Source organism: Polyodon spathula, chromosome 11 (genome assembly GCF_017654505.1).
Source record: "Polyodon spathula isolate WHYD16114869_AA chromosome 11, ASM1765450v1, whole genome shotgun sequence".
Lineage (NCBI taxonomy): Eukaryota > Metazoa > Chordata > Actinopteri > Acipenseriformes > Polyodontidae > Polyodon > Polyodon spathula.
Window position 1 is genome coordinate 16,648,316 of NC_054544.1, and position 17,672 is coordinate 16,665,987.

Below are 17,672 nucleotides of genomic sequence, written 5' to 3' on the forward strand. Positions count from 1 at the left end.
GTCCCTTGGGTCCTGACCAGAAGTCAGTTGGAATTCTTTGAAGCTGATTTAGAAAGGCAAAACATATATTTGTTTTATTAAGATTGTCAACACTAGGATAATAAGTCCTTGCAAACCACCCTGTTTTTATGGATTGTCTCAAGAGACAGCACATTTACACTGTACAAGATAGCATGGTACAAACTCCACAGAATCCATTCTTTTTTTTTTACTATTATATGCACATTTGTAGAATCGTGAGTCTTCCCATGAACATTGTAAAAAAGAAAAATCAATAAATTGTCCAGCTTTTTCCAGCAGACTAGCCCCTAAACGGACAACACGGGACAATGGTAGAATGGAAGAATGGTACCACAGGTGTGTCAGTTGTATCCTTTTACATACTTGTGGTATCACAATGGCACCACACTACATTCCAGCACAGCTATACCATATCTGTACCGTATTATTACCAGTTTGCTACTGGTACCCAAGACCACTGTGCAATATTTGTTCAGAATCCATTGCTGTGTTTTTCTAATAACTCTGATAAGGTTTCTTTAAGTACATTTTCATTGTAATTACTACACATATTATATTCTCTTTGACTGTACAGGGAAAGTGGTTACATTTCAAAATCGTATGCAATTTTACCCATTAAAAATGACAAAAGCTGTTAACTGTTATTATTAAAAGAGAAAACGACCAATGATATACAATTCCAGTTCATTTGCGGGTTGTTTTGTCTGAGGTATTAACACACAGCATTGAGCGATATAGAGATAAATGTGTTGGGCATGATCAACAGTTTTTTTATCAAGTTTCCATGATAAAAACCTCCACCCTGCCCCAAACCACAGTGGTCTTATTCTTTTGGAAGGCTTTGCTGCAGTAAGGATGCCTCTGGCCCCCTGAGCCATGGCGTAGGTTTGGGAAGTTAGGCTGTGTGTGTTTTCATCCTGACCACCAGCTCTCCTCAGACAATCAGACCACTATGAAAGAGAACTGCATTGTGTTCCCTTGCTTCTGTGGGAATATCACAGACGGAAATAAACCACGCCCCCGGAGTTAAGTCTTATTAACAACTCAGTACAGTATCTTTTCTGAATTGCTTCTAATTCATGTACAGTGCTTTACCTTTGTAATGCTGTAGTCAGGAGCCATAGTCTTTTTTTTTGGCATATGATAAGTAATAATGGAATTAATACATTGTTGTGTATCGATTTTAGGGGTGATTGCCCTAGGGGAAAGTTTCTGTGAGTGGTAGGGTCATACAGGTACGCAATTCATTATCAGTATCACCTCTACAGCAGGAAGCAGTGACCCAGCTCCACTATGCATGTTTGAATGCTTTGATAGAAAACAGGGAGGCAAGACTTCTGGCTTGTGTTTGCTTTGCAAATCAATGTAAACTGTTTTATTTCCTCACTTGAATAGTGTTGCTGTAGAAACGCAAAGGTTACTGAAACAAAACTTCTCATCTATGAGTTAATCTTTTGAGGAACAAGTGGGGTTGGAATTATCTCCTGTGGACACGTTCCAGGTCCACCTGAACTCTGCCAAAACATGAATTACACACCAGACTTGCGCCCTTGAGCTGTGCTACCCCAATAGGGAAAAACTGTAATATGATGTAAAATGTTTATTTCAGTTGTCAGTTATACACTGACCTTGAAGTCGTGCCTAATTGCAGTCTCATTCTGAATGATGGATTTAACTTTACTGTGCTTTATCTGTTTATCTGATCCTGAAGAACATGGTTAGTGCCTCTTTAACACTCAACAGAATCTCTGCTTATTACTTAAAAAAAAAAAATCTTCATTGTTTCAGCTACATTATCTGCAAACTGTTTACTTAAACTGTCTGCTGGGGATTACGAAATGTACATTCCCATGATTAAAGAGATTACCTAATTAGTCTGGAGAGCATTGTTTGAGTTTTCTGAAGCCATAAACAAATAGCCTTTAAAAACGACCATTAACATCGTTGATGTGCCAACTTCAACATGTTTTTAAATTAAATCAGATTGCAGGAGTTATGGATCCCATTGTGAAAAAAAAATAAATAAATGCAATCTTGTTTTACGGTCTCTGGCAGAGTACTGTATGTGGTGATTCAGCTAGTTCATCCCTGGCCACCTCAGACATCAGACAGCTGGGTCGCATAGGGGTTGATTCTCTATGAGGCAATGAGAAGCTAGAACGCTAGTCTTCAGCTGCTTAATTCAGATATATAGGAACATATTTTGATCACATTTAGAGTGGAAGCAGCCAATATTTTTTTTCTTTTTAGAATAAAATCCACATTCTTTAAAGTCCAAAGTCACATCATATCTAAAGCAAAAGGACACATCAGGTGTAATCGGAGACAACTATCTCTCTCGAAAGGATAAAATCCTTGACCCTGTTTCAAAATGTACCCAATCAAAGGGGAAACTTTTATGAAGCTATTGCTTTAACAATATGTTTAGAAAATGTCCATTATTTTTAGAAATTGCATGGAACTCATAGATGATTTTATTCTAAATTATTTTCTTAGAAAATATTTTTGTAAGTTGCTCTCTGGCAATGCGAAAGACCACCTGTCCTTCTTCAGTAAGGAGGGGGCCGGTAGTAATTATGGTTTAAATCATGATGATCGTCATCATTTTTAAACTTTGTTTCTCTTTGTCTGATCATTTTTTATGCACTGTAGTCAAAGCAGTTCAACTTCCAAGGATCATTTCTTAATAACTACACAGACAGCAGCTCCCCTCGCAGTTAACCAACAGGCAAACACTTGCTCTATCTACCCACAGAACATCACTTTAAACAGACTCTAAAACTATTAAGATTTTCTTCATTCATTGGGAAGTTCTGAGTCCATTCATTCTTCGAGGCTTTTATCATCATGCATCATTTGTCCACTATTCGTTATTTCCAGTCTAATGTCAAGATGCATGAAGGAAATTATGCTGTGGGAGGCTGTAAAACAGGCAATTACAAGATAGCAGAGTTGCAAACATTAGTTTCAGATAAGATGTGACAAGTAACTGTTTGATACGATATGGTAATATGGTGTCCATCTTATCAGAATAAACAATACTTTTATTAAATATTACATATTTTAGAAATATTTGAAATACCATGCAACTTTTTGCACTTCAATGTATTAAAAAAACAACTATGAATAAAATAAATGCTATGTTTACTGTAAATAAAAGTACAATACAGTATAAACACATATATTCTTTGGAATGATGCCTCTGCTGGAACACCCTCTCTCTCCTGATTATACTCATAACAATGCCATCTGCTTAATTTCGTTTTTTACTTGCCATAACTACTTCACCATTTTGATTAGGTCATGCATACTATTTAAACAATAATACCCAAGAGAATTGTAGGAGATGTTGGACCTTTTTTTTTTCTAAATTAGGCTATTCCTAAAGAAGGCTAACTAAAAACGTAAAACATTTAAATTTAAATGTACATTTAAAACAAAGACTGGAAAATGACTATGTGTTACCAAGAAGCACGACATTTGTTGATGGTTTATTTTGGAAACGTGTTCTTTGTTTCACAGTCTTATATAAATCTCATACATTTTAAACACACCTAGGTATAACCCATGTGAGAAGCTGGCATAGCGTTTATCATAAGAAAGTAGGGGAAGGTTCAATAGTTCTTCTTTCACTATCGGTGCACCTCTCTCTCTCTCTCTCTCTCTCTCTCTCTCTCTCTCTCTCTCTCTCTCTCTCTCTCTCTCTCTCTCTCTCTCTCTCTCTCTCTATATATATATATATATATATATATATATATATATAATATATATATATATATATATATATAAATATTCTCTTTAAAGAAAGTTTATATTCAGATTTCTGCTGGTTGAACTCTGGCTAGAAATTATAAACAATTTCAAGGCCATTACTCACAATTTTCCAGACTTTGCAACAGTCTTTTGCTGTTTTTACAGCCAAGCTAGATAATGTTGATAGTTCTGTTTTAACTGGGAGTTTACCTACCGTATTTGAATATTATTAAATCTTTATTTTAACACACTGTACATTATGGGGCTGATATAAGGATACGTGTAAAGTGATTTGCGGCTGCATTGCATCCAAAATCTGTGTTTTTCACATGCAAACCATGTTTACCTGCCGTACAGTGGGACTTTAACGGCCACAAAAAATGTAAAAGTGTTTTTTACCTGGCATAAAAATTAGCACTTTGCCATCATTAATCAATATAAATGATACTAAAATGTAGTCACGTGAAAACAAGAGCATGGAATTGTGTGGGGATCTGGAATACTAAGTGGCCGCAAACATTATAATGAGATGTAAGGATTTTGCCTTGCACTTGGGCAATTGCTGACCTCCAAAAGCTTTGCACCTCCTCTTACAAGGTGAAAACCATTGTAGAAGTGGGCAATCAAGAGCTGTGTAAAACCACACACCTTCAAAGACCAGTCATTGGCCTCAGGATGGCTGCTGTGGTACACTTCCTGATGTGACGATGCTTGGCTCTTATTGAGGGCAGGCAGGAAAACCTTCGGAGCAGAAAGGCAAGACAGAGAAGACCCTGCATATTGAAACCCAGGGTCACTTTGTTTGGCATGCTGGAAGATGCAATTTTAAGGTGTTATCGTATCACTCCACAAGCCATCCACGCCTAATAGCTGAATTTCACATTTTCATCACCTGGTTGATTGTCCTCCTGGTAACACCTACAGCATTAACTTTCTCCACTATAGGGGACCAAATGGCCTCTTTGGTAACATAACAGATGTTTGCCTAGGCTTTTCCAAATAACTACATTAAGTATAAGTGTAGTGACCTCAGCCATAAGGACTCAGATCAGAAAACTTTTCTTTTCTTTTCCGTGCACCAAGAGAACTTGACTGCCCTTCCTCTGACATATTTTTTTTGTTTGGTTTGATTTTTCATGCTCCACAGGTCTCACGCAGCGCCTACTGTTCTCTGTACTCCTCTCACCTCACCTCTGGGCTGTAAGTGTGGCCACTAAATAGCCTGATGCACAGGCAGCGTTAATTGAGACCTTCATTATCATGATTGCAGCTCATTATTTGTTCATGTTGAGTAATTTGCATTGCTCTTAAGCTTACATAGGCAGCAGTGCACAATAATTGCCTGGCCATTAGGCAATTTGGATTTTGCAGCCACAATTGTTTGCACTACGCCTAGCCTTACATCAGCCCATATATCTACATTTTGCTTGTATAGTAATTTGCATTTGGAATGTATATATATTTGAATATTTTTCAAAATACTGTATCAGGCTCTGTATAAAATATACTGGTGTCCAAGTCACGATGCAAAGATATAAAGAGTTGGACCGGGATCATAGCTGTGAATCCACCCCAACTTCAGACCCTCTTCGGTGCTGTAAAATAAATGCACATCCACCCTCCATCAAAAATTGTCAGGATTTTATTACACAAGTAAACTCCCTGACTAACATTTTCCATTAAACTCATGTATTTTTTTTTTCTTTTACAAATTGAAAACATAAGTTATATCTAGTTTCCTTTTTGAAGAGTTAACAGAGTTGGCGCCCCAAACATTAAAGTGCATGTTCAAAAACGCAGGAGGAATTCGAGTTTACATTGGAACTGTTGTGTTCTGGGCTATTGGATGTGGTAACCCTTCTTGAACATGTAGTACCTGATGCAATCGAGAGAAATTGAAAAGTATGTTATGTTATAAGTGCAAGCTGAAGACAATATATATTTTTTATGTGTGTGTAGCAAAGTGGTTGATAGTGTGCAGGTGCAGGTGATTAAAGAACAGACAGACAATTGTAATCCAGGTGAAAAGGTTTGTTTTATTTATTTATTTAAGTCCAGTGACGTGTATTACTTACATTTATAATCCCCCAAGCTGGTCCCGAAATAATTGTCCCGTTATTCTATCCCAAAATTAAACCCAAAACACATACAGAGGTCCGAATAGTGTGTGAATTAGTGATTGTGGTGCGATACAGTTTTACAGTTGTACAAGTGAAGTGCTGTTCCGGGTTTGTGCTGGCCTCTGGCAACAGCTCCGGTGAATACACTCAACAATATTGTAGTGAATACACTCAACAATAGACAGTACAACCAAACACGTACTATTTATTTCACCATCACTGCAGGTCCTTCCAGTCAATGACTCAACCAAAACGAAGGAACAGATACAATGCTTCGACCCCTGTTTATACCGTCACTCATGACCCCCTGGTAAACAATTGCAGCTGCTTTTTATGCTTTGCATGAGTTAGTGTGCCAAAGCTCTGTCTCATCTACATGACCAACTGCCTTTTAAACCTCAGAATGAAGTGTAAGGTCAAGTAGTCCAGAGTATTCTGTTCCAATTACTTAGTGCCCTCACAAGTTGGTGGGAAGATTTACCACCAAGAATCATTGTCTTTCTGTCACAGTGTGTCATGCTTCCTGAGTTCTACAAGTAGACATAACCACATCATATTTGTGAAATGGCTTACTCATTAAAATTTTTTGCAGCTATTTCAAGACAGGACCATTGTGTATTCAGGAATAACAATATATTTAGTAAGCTCAGTAAAACAGTCAAGAAATACCCCAGCCAAGTCTTACTATGTTTTTACCCATCTGTCCGAATACTTGTTTAGGCATGTGGTCTTGTCCAGTATGAAAAATAATATTGTATTCCATTATTTACAGTTCTTACGATTAATGAGTTTGGGAAATGACCACTAACTTGTTATATTAAAAACAAAAAGCAAACCAACAATAAACCCATTGTAGTGGATTGTTGAAATATGAACTCATCATCTGGATGAAAAGAAAATCCCCAAATGTATAGACGTTTCTTCAACAGCCTGTCTCCTGCCAATCAAAAAGGACCCCTGGCTGCTTTTGAAAAACAGTTGTCCTAATCAGCAAATTGTAGTTGATTAAAGAGATTTCTATATACTTTAGATAGAGTAGTCATTAGTGCGCGTTTGTTTCCAAAGAGGCCCTGTCTCTATATTGGGCAGGGAGAGAAAGTTTGGAGAGTGACACCAGAGTGGAAACCATGCATTTCAATGGTGGGTGCTGTAGAATCATTACTATTCTCAAGTCAGAGAGAACTTGGTTTGACATTTTCTCTAACTATCCATTCATCCTTGTACAGGAATTGGTACTGCAGATGAAGTAGGTATAGTGAATTTCAAGAAAGCGTTCCAATTACAGATTTTATAGTTTTTTTTTATATCCAGGAAATGTTTTTACTGGTTAGCTGTTTGACAGGCAAACGTTAAACTTTTCTGTTTCATCTGTGCTGTTGTCTGATCTCTTTAATAGCAAAAAAACAACACTGATCTACTGTGAACCGATTCTCAGTCATCCATCCCCCCACAGCTAATCTGACTGATTTCACACACACCCCAGTTGTTAGCATGCAGATGCAAATGGGATAAAAAAAAAAAAAAAACAAAAAAAAAAAACAGGTGGTAGCAAAAGAGGCTCAACAGACAAATGGCAAGGAACTATTAAAATGTAAAAGAAAACAAATTGCTCATACCAGTATTTCCCCACATGACTCTTACCAAATACACAAAATAAATGCTAAACATATTCCACATTAAAGCCCTTTACTCTAAAGTGTTATTTGCACCTTTATTTCTTAAAAAAAAAAAAAAAGTCTCAATTCTCAAAATAAACAACATGGAGTTCCTTGGATTAAATATCTGGGTTGCTGGTTTCTTGTTTTCTAGGTTCACTAGGCATTTTTTCTCTTTTCAGAAAAATTGTGCAAAGGACATTTTGCTTTTTGAATTCCCTGAGTATTTTAAATAATTATGTGTCTTCTTTTATGCAACAGAGTTGTGTGGCTTCGTCACCATTTTGTTTACAGAAAATCAATATTTAGATTATGTGGAAGAAGCCTTCAATATGTTAAAATAATTGTAATCACAATAAATGCACAGGCTTTAGTACAAATCAAAATAAATTCCTTGTTTATCGGAGTATTTGTCTATTACTAATAGACTATTACACTATAAAGTTTGTTTTAATCATCCTACAAAAACTGCTTACATGGGCAAATCTGAGAGGAGTCTTAATTGCTTCTTTAGTTGCTAAGGGGGAAAGCATAAGTCTTATCACATGCCCACCCCTGTTTGTGTTTTGCACACTCCCGTTATTATTTTAGCTGATTCTAAACTTTTGTTTCTTTTCTTTCTGAGAAAACCAGTGACTGCTACTATCTTTGTAAGCTTTGCTTACACAAGATAACCTGCTTTGTAACTCTACAAACGTTGCTGTCTGTTTGCTTTCTCAGTCACCTTCCGGGCTGCCACTTATCACAGAAACCTGACTCTTTGAACGGGGTGGGATTTAACAACAAGATACTAAGAACTGCCTTCCAGGAGATCTTGCTGGTGTTCTTCCCTTTGGATTATAGCACCATCTGTTCTAAAACATGTCCCTGTATTTCAACAAGTGAAAATCACAGGGTGTTGGTAACTCACTAATTTGCACATCTGGGCTTGAATTACAAAGGCTCAGGTTCTATGTGAGGTACAATAAACATGGACATACAGATAAACTCTAATAAGCAGCCTATTATATTCCTGATAGATATTCCACTGCAATTAAACTAAACAGCAATGCACATTTTGATAAAGAAGACTGTATTGTGATGTTTTCGTTCCTGATTATCCTATTGAGATGATAAGATTGAATGGATTTTCTTGCATCCCTCAAACTTCAGTAAAGTTATGGCATTATTGGGGTAGAATTTATACTATTTTATGACATGTTTGGAGGTAGAATGTATATAGAAAAAGTAACTATTTAATCAAAACTATTTAATTTATTTTTAGATCATTTTTATATTTTATTTCAGTTATTAAAGAAAACAATAAAATAAAACAATGCCTTCAGGACCATTATGTAACTCAGAAAGTACTGTAGTAAGTAGGCAGTAAATGATGGTTCTCATTCAGAAAATTTGTTCCACTTCAAGGTCTGTAGACTTACATTGGTTACACCATTTGAGGGCAACAAGTGATTGGTTTTTAAAAAGGAATATTGTCTATGTGGGAGTGCTTAATTACAATCAGCCATCCTTTAAAATCCATAGCAGCTGCAGGGGCACAGACTAGTACCTGCTGGTGCCCTGCCCCTCCCCGTGAAGATACTGAGCACCCCCAGAGCACAACCTCTGCAAGCAGCGGGGGCTGGTCCTGGAGGATTAATGACAGCCAGGTGCTTCTTGAGTCAGAGGGCTTCACTCACGACTTACAGGAAGAGTCATGCTTTCCCTTTCAGGAGCTCACAGGCTCAAGACAGCCCAGACTTCTTTTCTTTCTTCAGCAGTTACATCATCCTGAGGCTCTAGGGTAACAATCAACCATCTGGAAACCCTCTCTGAAGCACTGCTGCACATAAATTACTGTATAATATAGAATACCAGTAGTAACACAATTACTGAGGCATTTGTTGATTTATGATCCTTAAGGAATGCTATCCCCTAATAAGCAAATAACAGCACTCTCTGCAAGCTATCTTTTGAGGTGTGTCGTGTAATTCAACAGTAGCGCTTTAGATTACCAGAAATAGATGACCATGTGATAACATGGTAATAATTACCAATGGTTCCTGTTCTTACATGGCAAGTACGTATGTAGCAAGTCTTTTAAAATGCATGGTGATGGCTTTTACCATGCCATTACCATGAAATTAGATACGGTAAGAAAATACCAGCACATCCCTATGTAATTACTCAGTAGTTACCGTGAATGACCAAGCACAATCTGTAACTACCCACTTATTACAATTTATCATTACAGCAATTCTCTTTTCAGTGTAATTATATTGTTTTTCTTACTATATGTTTCTTGATATCTCACTGTCAGCACTTTATATCTGTGGTTAACTTACAGCATGTGTTTTTTATTTTAGTATTACAACTTGATCTGCCAACTCTAAACACTAACAAAAAGATAAATAACAATAATAATAATATAATTAAAAGTATTATCTGCAGCATAAACAGCACAGTAAGCGAAATATCTTAACTATTCCACATTATGTCCGCTGTCATAAAACCTTAGGGAGATTGATTGTCATGGACCTCATATCACCCTGTGAGTTTATGCAACCGCTACTCCCCAGCTCTGCTTAATACCTAATAGTTAGGGGTCTACGTATTTACGTATTTTTCACAGGTAGGTTCGTGGACCTGTTTAAACATTAACTAAACCTATGTAGACAATATTTCAGAGCACTATAAAAGCCTAACAATAGTGGTACTAAGGCAGAGTGCTGTCATTTGTTAAAGGCAAGCATGCAATATCCCCCAGCAGTTGCTGCTGACATTCTCTGGCTGGTGTGGCCTTGCCTATAGATTGAGACTGCACTTCCACTGAATTGATTGAAAGTGTAAGGCAAAGCTTTACTAAGTTATACAGATATGGAAATAATTTAGAAATAGCCCCAAAACTCAGTTACCCAAGGGCATCTGGCATACATTAATAAATAAAATATATGCAGCCCTGTCATGTTATTTGTCCCATCCACTAATTTATTTTATTAATACCAAGTCAAAACAAAGAAAACGTGACCAGGTCAAAAATTCTAACTGTGTTTAAAAAGTAAGCAGCATGTTGTTTGAAGTGAGGTGGCTGTGCCAGATCGTACCTGTAGTGCTGATTTAACTTTGTTACAACCGACAGGAATACTTTTTGTCTGCGCTGACTTTCCAGTTTGTTTTCTGAAAGTTGTTTATTTTATGTTCTGTTCAACAGCCTCTGAAGTAGCCTTTCATTTAATTTGTGATTCTGAAGCTAAATAGCAGTCGATAGTATTTTCTCCAGACATATTACAAGATGTGCAAAACAATTATCTCAATTTGCATGTACAGCTTAATTGGGAAATATCTTCACATGATCGTCAGCTGAAATATACTTTGCTTTTTTTGCTTTGTCGTCCATTTCTGGTATTTTACCTCTGATGATGAAAACTAGATTCCCATAAAGCTATGCCACTGACAGTATGCCTATTGTGGGGGAGACAAGGTTAGTGAAAGTCTCTCCATGATTGATGCAGACATGCTTAAGACTTCATTTTAGTACAGAGATAAATAAGAAACATGTTATTAAGCGGTACACTGAACTGATATATATATATAGTATTATCAATCCCTAATATCTAGGAAACCTTATTATAAACACCAACGATAATAGCTAACCTTGCTGAATTGAATTGTTTTATTATGGGTTCATCTTCATGGCATATATGAGTCAATGCTTTATCAGGAATGAGATCTATTGATATAAGCAAAGTACAAACTAAGGGAGTAGCTTCCTCAATTCACCAAAGGAGAAGATGATAAGACAATCCCTATACAATCTAGGTACTCAGGGCAGACAGATAAGGGTTCAGAAGTCTTTGAACAACGTTTACTAAATAAACAAATAAATAAATAATCAGAGACTTTTCTTGAGGATCAGCTAGGAATGCCTTAACAACACATAGCTTTAGGATCCAAAGCTTAAACACTGTACTAACAAATAAATCAGGTAGGCTTTTAGACTTTTTCTTGTGCTTGGAGCACCGCTATCTCAAACAAGTAGACCTGGGAATCAGAAGAACCACTTTTCATCAGACAACAAATGACATACACTTAATTATGGTTTGGTTGACAATTAGCCCAGCAGGTATGTCTGTGAGCAAGTAGAAGCAAAGTCCCTAAATATGAACTAATGTTACATTAGGCTTACTAGACTCATACAACTGTGAGGAATATAAGGCTCCTGTGTTTATTTATTTATTTATTTATTCTGTGTTTACTTGTAAGCAATTTTCAGGCTTTTTGTAGGTGGCCAATTTTCTTTTGATCAGGGTTTTTCGCATTCCTGAGAACCATTCTAATTGAAATAACAGCACAGATAACAATAACAGAGTGCATTGATATTCAATACAGTACAATATGCTTGCTTTGAAATACCTGGGCACAGATCAGAAGCATTTCTACAAGACCTTCAGTAATAAGTGATCTTCATTTAATGTTCCTAAGACAAAAAAACAAAAACATCTGTTTCATTCTTTTTGTTTCATGATGATTTATTAGTATTTTTTGTCAACAACCTAAAAGCACACACCCAGTCATCACTGTGTAGAACACACTGTCCCAATGCTTCTTCATGAAGTTCTTTAGTTGTACAGAATTAACTTCATTTAAAAGTAATATGCTAGCCCCCCCACCTTAACATGGACAGTTCTGCAGTAGGATGTAGCTAAGTTGTATCTGCTGTGTACCCAATGTTCTTACAAGGTGTACAATTTCAGTCGGTCCAGCTGTAAATAACTCCTAAAACTGGCTTTTGCCAGTTGAATCTCATCTAAAGCAGTTCAGCCTCCTACTTTGACTAGAGGGCCTGCTGATCTTGAGTGAGCTGGGAGAGACTTTTGATTTGGACCAGTTGCAATTAATAGCTGTTTTACACACAAAAAAAAATGTAAACAGTTTATTAAACAACAGATCCCTTAATTCTAGAGGCTTTATTTAATTATGTATTACCACAATTAATAGTCTATTACTGGTAATACTAATAGTCTATCATAACACGTTGCTGATGCTGAATCACTAAAAGCCTTGAAGAGCCAAGTTGCCAAAGTTTTGGAATAATCAGCTACAAGGAATTGGACAAGCATAGATGGCCCTAGCATACATTTTATGTTAACATGTTCTTAAATAGTACTGATGTTCGATTGGTTCAAGACAACTGGGAGCAAAATTACCCTCTGATCAGCATTCAATGTTTCAGCATCACAATTAGACTGTTCCCAACATAATCCAAGTGACTTGGCTACAGTGTTAGAAAAAAATAAAATAAAATAAATATACTGTATATCCTATGGCTTGTAGGCATCTATGTGTGCTTTTTGTTTTAAAATCTCCTTTAAATAAAACATGAACAAATATTTTACGTAAAAACTTCATTTTTAATGTATGCTTCAAAAGAGGCTAATTTGAGTAGATTTTTAAAATATTTTTTATCAGTACACACTGCTCCTGAAACTTTAATGTTAGTGCTTATTTTTCAGCAATTAATTCAACTTGCTTTTATCAATTTGTTCAAACTTGGAAACCTTACGGCAGAAAATAAAATATAGGTTTATGTGCCCAAGTGTCTGAACAAATCGTTATCTATTGAAGTGTCTTTTTCTACAACAGTGGTGCGCTATGTGTGCACAGGAATAATATGATGATATTTTAACCAATGTAATGTGTAACACAACCAGAAGATATAGCTGATTTGTCATCCCGTGCTTCGATTGATGATCAGTGGAAAAGTACTCCCATGATCTTGACATATGAGCAATGTATGTATTATTTTCAATATATTCTCAAGACCACCAAAGCTCATTCATCTAGTGTATGAAAAGAGTGGAAATGTGAGCTACACGCTGTTGACTGTGAGGAATTTGAGAACCATTTATTTCTCTGGTGTACAATATGAAAGAAAAACATTATAAGTTTGTTTATAGTTTTATTTTCCTTTTGGAAATCAAATGGAGCAAACACAGCCTGAGCAAGTAAATCAGACTCCATTTCTGATAATGTGACACCAAGCAACAGTATCTGTTCAGTATCAGTATGTGTTTCTATTGCCCTGGGCATGTATGATAATACATTATTGTTTTCTCTAGTTCAGGTCTAGAATTGTTGTACATACTTCAAATGCCTAGGGGAACAGATCCACACCCACTTACAATTTAGGTCTGGAAGATTTTAAATGTTTTTGGTAAACAAAGCAAAAAGTTCCTCGGTTTTCAGTTTATAATGCTGCTAACTCACTGATAGATGTTCAACAAACCTCCACAATGATAATCTAAACTTGCTGCTGAAATAATCTATTTTTGGCACACTGTGAACAGGACGTGAGTGGTGCGGTAATAAATCCAATGCCCAGACAGGATTCTCCCAAAAATATCAGTGTATTATTTACAAAAAACCCACAAAAATAACAAACTGTCCACCCCTCTACCAACTATGGTATCGGGGAGAAACACGGCAGGTTTCAGTCCTGATAAAACAGTAAAGCACTCCTTAACCACAGTCCTCCGTGCACGAAACTGTGCTCCTTTCGTTCAGGGATCGTGGTGCGTGTTCAGTGCTGTGCTGTGCTGTGAGGGACGTACTCCGGGGTTTGTGCTGGCTCTGTGGCTGCGGCTCCCAACTCTCACTCCTCCTCTAGGAAAAAACACAAAAACACGAGAAAGACAATAACACATGCTCATTCACTCATTCACACGCTCATACCACCAACCTTACAGAACGCCCTTTCTGATCGGGAGGGAGATTTAAAGTTTGGATCCTTTCTCTCTCTGTCACACACACCAATAGTATATTGAAAAGTGTCCCACCCCTATGTGTATTTGTGTGTTATATGTTGTGTGTTAATGTTGGTGTGTAGTCATTGGTACACAGGAAATAATTGGGTCTGTGTAACACGAGCGATTTAAAATGTATATTTGTATTTAGGCACGAGGATTGCACAGCACTTCACATGCAGGTAAAATGTAATAATATGTGAGAACGGGAAATTGCACTAGATTAATTCACGTGCAGTTGTGCCAAGACTCCAATTGAATAATTGATTAGCAATCGAGTCTCGGTACAGCTGCATAAAAGCATTCATGTTTCACTCACTCTGGGTTGTTTATTCAGTGCGAAAGAACGGGAGAGAGTGAAGAGAGTAAAATTAAAAGGTAAAAAAAATAATACAGCAATTACTATGTCATGCTGCAGGCCCAGCACGGTGCTTGTTTGTTTAATGTTCGTCCCTGTGTGTAAGTGTCTATTCGTTTTGTTTGTTTTGGCGTCAAGTGGCGTGTGCTGTTTTGTTCAACCTTTTATTTTCTATGTTAATAAACTCACTGCGCACCGCACCATCTCAGTTTCCCCAGTACTGCCTGTCTCTGCGTATTCCTTTCTGGCCTGACGTCACCCTACAGCCAACATGTTCACACTACTCTAGAAGGAAGAGCAACCAGAATTATTCCGGGTTCAAAAGGCATGTCATATGCAGACAGGCTAAAATAACTGAATCTATTCAGTCTTGAACAAAGAAGACTAAGCAACGATCTGATTCAAGCATTCCAAATTCTAAAAGGTATTGGCAATGTCGATCCAAGGGACTTTTTCGACCTGAAAAAAGAAACAAGGACCAGGGGTCACTAATGGAGATTAGACAAAGGGGCATTCAAAACAGAAAATAGGAGGCACTTTTTTACACAGCCAACTCCACAGTAATGTTGTTGAAGCTGACACCCTGGGATCCTTCAAGAAACTGCTTGATAAGATTCTGGGATCAACTGCATTAACAAAAAATCTCTTAATTTAAATCACATTAAGTAGAATGGTATATACAATTATAGAATTTCTATAATTGGAAAATGTTATTATACATGAATCCCTATTTTATCAATCATGTCACATTTCTAAGAAATGTGTTTTAACTTCTGTATTTCAAATTACCACAACTCCCATTACTCATGTTACCATGACGACTTTGACCCGCCTGTGGGTTACCACAGCAACTTGGCTTGGATGTGATAATGTTCACTCTTAGACATCTCCAGATGTTTTGGAAAAAAAAAAAAAAGTTAGACTGCACTATAAAAACACCACAGCTGTTCCAAAACAGATATTGCAAAATGTATTATTAATGTGGTGTCCCAAACATTTGTACATAAAAGATTGGTAAGGGATGTGAAAAGGTTTAAATTATTCATATCTAACTATGAGTTTTAAGTGTACTTCTAAAATACTTTCATTTTTGTTTTTACCTTGTAAAATTCTTAGATGTTACGGATTACCGTATTCCCTCGTATTAAAGACGCAGCCCAAATTTACCACCCTCAATTTGAGGAAAAAATAAAACATCAAATAAATATGCATTTACAAAGATACAACCTCAGTTAATCTATTGTATCGTACAAAACCGATACGAAACAGTGTTGTAGATTAAACAGAGCTTGTTTATTGTGCTGCACACTGTATAATACTTATAATCTCTATCGTACGCAAACCACCACTCACTTACGGCATCACACATCCAGGCAACAGCAAGCACGACACAACACTCCACGACATCAGGCAACATGTAACCCAGCAACTACAACAGCACTGATCGCACTGCAAACACAACAGTCTGAAACGTATGTACAATACCAACTAACATAACATATGCATATGAAGATTACTCACACCTGTTTTTCTCCCAATTTGTGAGCTGTGATATTGGTTGGCATGTCGAAAAGCACAGGGGCCTGTTTGTTGAAAACGTTTCTCTTGGAATTCCTCAGGAAGCTTGGTTTGTCTTTTCTCTGCAGTGTCACGTTGCTGCTTGTATATGCGTGCAGACACCTTTGTTGTCTTTTCTCTGCAGTCAGTCACATTGCTGTTTGCGTACTCAGGTAGTCACGTCTTTTGTTGGTGATTTTAATACACGCATCACTATATTGTACTCGAATTTAAAAACCGCAGGTTATTTTTGAGAAGCAAAAAATGTTTCAAAAGGTGTGCCTTAAATTCAAAGGAATAAATAAATAAATGGAGCCCTGCCACTTGAAACTGCTTTATTTGAAAACAAACATTAAAAACCTTGTAACACAATCCAATTCATCAATTCAAACCATTCTAAATTGCTTTTAATTAGAATTCTTAGAAACAAACAAAAATCTATGAACAAATGGAACATGGATAAAAAAATGAATTACATTTATTTATTTGATGCTTTTAGTGAAGAAAAAGTGTTGATCGCTCCCTTCGTAAATGTACACTTCCAGGCGGCATAACAGAACACGGTCGACATTAAAAACACATAAATCACAGGAAAGGCAGTGACTGCTACTCAAAAACAAGCCAATGTGTGAACATTGAGGGAGTTTAGGTTCTTTTACAGAAACTAAATGGAAAACAAAACTTTTATAGTCATAACACCCATAACACACAAATTATAATGTATTTTATAACTCTATGTATATTTGAATACAGATATAACAGATCTATGCAATACATACTGGTATCTAATTAATTACAACATATTGTACCAATCATTTATTTGCACTTTTTAAATGCAGCTTATACACAGGTGCATGTTGTATATAATATTTCATGAAAGTTCTTTATTGATCAACTCAGTCATTTAAACAAAGCCAAATAACAAGCTGGGATCCCCTTTCCCCAAATGTAAAGCACTGTTGCTAAGAAGGTGTCCAAACAGACTAGAGGTGTCAATTCATTCCATTAACTTACTAGCAGCTATTTTATTGCTATACAGCCTGTTAACTCATTTATGACACTAAATCATAAATTCTGAGGTAAAACTATACTGCTACCATCATGTCTTTATCAATGTGAATCCTGTTAGTTCAATATTATACACTGTGGCAAAATATCTGTTTTTGGGAGCTTTAGATGCCTGTGATTCAGAGCGCTGAGGTCTCAGAGCCTTTTATACAACATACAGTAAGACCTGGCATCTCACAGCAGCTGACACAGGAAACTGGCTCTAAACAGGCTGATAAAGGGGATCAGTGAAGGTCTATATTGATCGGGAGGTTACTCTGAAAATTGCCATTCATCCTCCTCAGTGGAGCAATCAACCAGAGTTAATTCACCTTTATACCACCAGGGCCTTGGTTTTTACTGCTTATTGAACTTTATT